This window comes from Hipposideros armiger, unplaced genomic scaffold (assembly GCF_001890085.2).
Source record: "Hipposideros armiger isolate ML-2016 unplaced genomic scaffold, ASM189008v1 scaffold_638, whole genome shotgun sequence".
Taxonomy (NCBI): Eukaryota; Metazoa; Chordata; class Mammalia; order Chiroptera; family Hipposideridae; genus Hipposideros; species Hipposideros armiger.
In genome coordinates, this window is record NW_017731988.1 from 241,140 (window position 1) to 246,486 (window position 5,347).

Genomic DNA, 5,347 nt, shown 5'->3' on the forward strand with positions numbered 1-5,347 from the left:
TGCCACTTAGCTTTTGTAAAATAGCACATCTAAAATTGAGTTTATAGAACCTAATGTCACCTATTAGAATATCTGGGCGAAACGGTCTTTAAGTTAAGTGAATGGTTATTCTTATCCTTGTCTCTTGGTCAATCTAAAATCTAGATCTCTCTCATTGTATTTGAAGGCGCCTTAATGTGTACAATGAAATCATCTGACAGAGTTCCTTAAACATTTTATGAATCAACTATCACTTAAACAGTTTAAGAAGAAACTCAGAATAATTCGTCTACGACATAACTGTCATGGAAGATAAATCTTACTGGAAAAAATATTGCTATTGTCAAATGTAAACACAATTTATAATATAATTTAAATATAGAAAGCAATACAAAGATAAATCATAACTCCAGTGACATCCTGTTAAATAGTAAGGAAACATTGCAGCTGTCTACATACTTTGTGAGACACAGTGTAAAATGAACATGTGCATCTCCTTGTTCAAAACTTATTAAGAATTTCAAGACAGTGAGAGTAGAGCTTTACCAAGCAGGGAGTCTTAAGCATGGGACTCTGTGTGACTAGAGGTCCACAGGCTGCCTATGAAGCCAGCATTGGCCCCAAATATGCAGGAATAATCATTCAAGACCTCAATGCTGAATGTAGCTATTCAGAATCTGGGCTTTATTTTTAACAGAATGGATTTCCCAGTTTCTGTGCTTAGAAGAAAAAATAATGTGTTTATGTTCTGGGGAAAAAAATGAATGCTATTACTTCAAAGTGTTATAAACTTCAATCTCACAATACTCTCATATTCCAAAGCAGCCATATGTTTCAACTCAAAATTTCCAAACTCTCACATACCAAGTTTAACAGATTATAAAAATCATTAAAATAAACCTTCAAAATATCAGCAGTAAACAATTACTGTGTATTAAAGTAAAAGTAATTTAAGAACCCTACTGGTACCTTCCTATCTTGACTTCCTTTGAAATTTTAAATTATTAATAATGTCAGTCAAATGTCACAGGAAGATTTACATCATTTAAAAGAGCTATTAGCCCAAGATTAATAAGTGATTCAAATAAACTTTTCTTCCTAATAAATAAAAGGAGAAATTATTCACTTCATTGAAGTCCATCGACACAGAAAATATGGGCTCTCATGTTATAGTAAGCTACCTTATATGTAAAAAGGGATGAAAATAACATATTTTTTTCTTGTTTTAGACAAAATAACAGTGGAAACCTATATAAATGGTTATAAAAGAGCGAAGGATTGGTGGGGAATGGGATGATGTTGAGGGGGGAGTTTGGCAGCCAGATTCCTCTGCAGGTAAATGTATTTTTATATTGTTTTACTATTTCAAACATGGAAATACAGTATCTATTAAAAAATGAAAATATAAAGAAATATGGGCCCTCAAAAATTTCACGGTGAAGTCAGAAATAAAAATTAGCATGAATTCTGGAGAAATAATTGTTCTATAGCAGGCTATGTCAGCAGAACTATTTTTAAAAGCAGAATTTTGTGCAAATTCTAGCCCTGGCATTTATCAGCTCTGAGACTTTGGAAAAGTACTTAACCTCTCCAAGCCTCAATTGTCTCATTTTCAAAATGAGGATTAAAAATTGTCCTGAGATAGTTCAGCAGCATTTACATATGAGATATGTAACAAAACAAATCATAACAAAACCACGACAACCAGAACTAAACTATATAAAAAAAAAAAAACAACCATGCTGTAGGTAGCAGAAAGATGAGAAGGCCTATTCCACAGCAATAAAGTTTTCTAAAACATATGTGCCTGATTTAAGTAAATTTCCCAAATATTTCATTTATTTAGTCAGTCAGTCAGTCAGTCAGTCATGGAGGTAGTGTATTCTTTGAGATTTCAGGATTGGTTAGATTTTTAAAAATCTGATGGCCTAAAAATAAGGGATGTGGACAGCTAAGGTGATTGCTAAAATGCAAACCTGACGACATTACTCTTTACTTAAAACTCTTAAAAATCAGTCCCTTGTCATCAGAATAAAGTCCTAATTCTACCATGACGTACATGACCCTTAATGATCTGACCTTACTTTCTCTCCAGCTTCATTTCTCAATTCCTGTGCCCCAGAAGCACACTTTGTCTCTGTCTCTTTCCTTCCCACCCTCCCCGCTCCCCTTGTATGTCCTGTTTCTTCTACTAGGGTAACTCTTTATCCCCTCCATGAGGCCAACTATTCATCTTTTGAGGCTCCCTTAATTTTGACTAACTTTAGGAATCTTCTCCTGATAGTCCAGGTTCAAGTTCGGTGCCCCACTCCTAATCTCATGAAACTATGGGCTCTGTTATGCCAGGGACTGTGTACTTTAGAAAATAACTGCTTTCTTTCCAGTTTCCAAATGATTTTTAAAATACACTGACTGATCACTTCCTTTGAAAGAGCAATAGTGGTCAGTTTTAGTACAAGGCCAAGCTTATATATATACCATGACAGTTTCCAAGTGACAACTCAAATTTGTGCAACTTCTAAGAGGTGTGTATCTATATATCCTTACAGAGATCATTATATATGCAATACCTGATCAAAATATAGATAGGGAAATTAACATGTTAGAAATAATACAATCTACATATATATGATTTCACATATATATTAAACTTTACTGAAATCTCAACTTGCACCAACTCAAAATATCATCCTGTTTAGTGCGTTCCTGTTAAAATGAATGTATCACCTTCAATTAGGTCTTCATGAAATTATCTTCTGAATGTCAGCCCCCTAATGCTATTACATAAAGCCAGCATGATTCATGCCTTTTAGTGACCTTTCTTACTCTAATGACATTTATATGAATTCCTACCAAGTGATAGCATCAAAGTAAATAATAAATTTATAATTCATTTACTGAGGAAATAACACAATTTATTATTAAAATAAAGAAGTTTTTATCTTTCTCTAGTGAGATTAAAATAAAAGTGAATCTGTTAGTGTTGATTTCTATTAAATTCTAATTTGGGCAGTGATATTCTATCAGTAATTGAAGCAGCTTATTGATGATTCATTATTTTTCCTCTGAGTTTTCTTTTTTGATTTTATTTTGTTTTTTTGGAACTAGACCAATCTGAGACTGGTTATGTTGATAAAATTAAATTGAATGTTTGTTTAAAACATTTTAATTAGAGTTAAAAGACATCAATATACATATAATTTTGATACACTGGAAAATATAAAAATTAAATTTAAGGAAGATGAATCAGCCCATAGTCTTCCTGTTATTATGTTAATTCCTAGGAAAGGGGTGATTCTGGGCTGCCAGCTCCTCTGTATATAGTGGCTCCCCCCCTGGTCTAGGGCTCCAGGTTCTCCAGCTGGCAGTTGAAGAGGGGTAGAGAATTACATGGCGAGGATGCAGAAGCCAGGTCTGGAAGTGATATGTGTCATTTCTGCTCACCTAACTGTAAGGGAAGGTTTAAATCAGTCTCCTTGTGTGCCCAAGGAAAATGATACAGCATTCAGTCAGCATTCAACATTGTCTCTGCCACAGATACGAAGTATAAGCACCTGTGTATTGTGTGCATCTCTGAATTTCAGGACCCAGCAGTTTCCATTCAATATGTATTAATGAATTAGTGACAAACTTCCTATTAACTATATAAACAAAATAGTATATAGTAAGACTCTGTGTATGATGATATTCAATACTTTGTTCTACTCTAAGCTAACTTGAGGTCAAATAAAGTTCGGTTGACCCATTCATTTAGTGTTGCAAAACGTAGTCATCAAATGCAAAGTCCCTTCTGTCAGAAAGTTATAAGCAGCAGTGACATAAATAGGGGTAATGTCAGATGATATATATGTTATAAAAATTCCATCTGAAAACACAGACACCCACTGATATGAACTTATATATTATTAGGTAAATGAAAACAACTTGAACCAAGAAAGAAATAGAAATATGTATAATATAAACAACTCAAAACATCCAAATGAGGAAGCATTAAACTGCTGCCCTCAATACTTGTGGTAAAATACATTTGGCCCCATACAGGTGTGTTTATAGCAATTCTCTACAGAAAGAGTGAGCATCTACTGAAAATGTATTTAGGGGGGAGGGGAGTCCTTTAAGCTTCACCAGTAACCTGTTCTGTAAAAGAAAAGATTGCCAGCATCTTCTCTCTTAAAAATAAGCCTATTTTTGAGGTTTATTTATAACTGAAAGCTAAGTTGCTAGTTCAGTATTATTGATTGTTAAATCACCCTTTTAATTGAAGCAAGTAAATTATATTCGAAATTTGCATTTAAATTATAGTTAACTTATGTATATGCAAATAAAACCCCTTTCAGTATTAATTTATATTTGAAACTAGTTGTTTAAATTATTTTTGATACTATATGGCGTAGTAGGTAACATGGTAATTACACAGAAACAATAATTAGGTGCAATGCAGTGATACAGGGATAATAAATCTGAAGAGAGCAAAATCTCCTTTTAACAAGGTCTGAACAGATGTATTAAAAATTAGGGGGGTAGTTCCTTCTCCTCAGGGGCATATTTATTGGAGTAGCAGCCAAGGAGACTGAGACAGTTGAACTGACCTCCTAAAGGATTTCTTGATTTCTTGAGGAAGATTGGGTTATGGGCTCTACTTCAGGAAGCTGGAGATGTGTCCTAGTCCGTCCCCCCTGCCCCCCCTCCTCGAAGGACTATTTGAATAAATGTGGGGTGGTTTCCAAGGTGGAAGTAACGGTTGGGGGAATCTTTCTGTTTGACCTGCCTGGGGTACTTGAAATGCTATGCTGTCTTTTCTCCTCCGATCTCTGGTTTTGGAACACAGCCTCTTCTTTACTAGAGAGAGTAGTAAATTTTGAAATGCAGGTAAGCAAATCAATTTTAAAAATGTATTTTCTTCAATTTGGTATTTAGCTGATGTTAAAAAAATTACTTGACAAGTTAAAAGGACTCTAAAGTTTCATTACTAATTAAGTCCTGAAAGTTCATGGTAATGGAGGGCTCCAGGAACCTGTGGATTGTTAGCTCCATCTCTTCTCCACACACACCTTCAGCGTTCTCTGGCCTGATGCTCTCAGCAAGATGATTCGGTTCAGTAAGATAAGGACAGACCTCGGGTGCAGGGATCCGGGTAAGGATTCTAGCTCTGTACTGCTATGGACCCACATTCGGTTTCGTATTTTGGTTTCTTTATCTGAAATACTTAACTTACTGGATAGCTCTGTGACATAAATAAGATTATTATCAAGGGCTCAGTACAGCGGCTTGAAACACACGTATGACCCTTGGCGTGTGGGTCTGCGAGAATGGCAGCCTCTGGGCAGAGTCCAGAGAAGCTGTAATTATCTCCCCCCCCCCCCCCCCC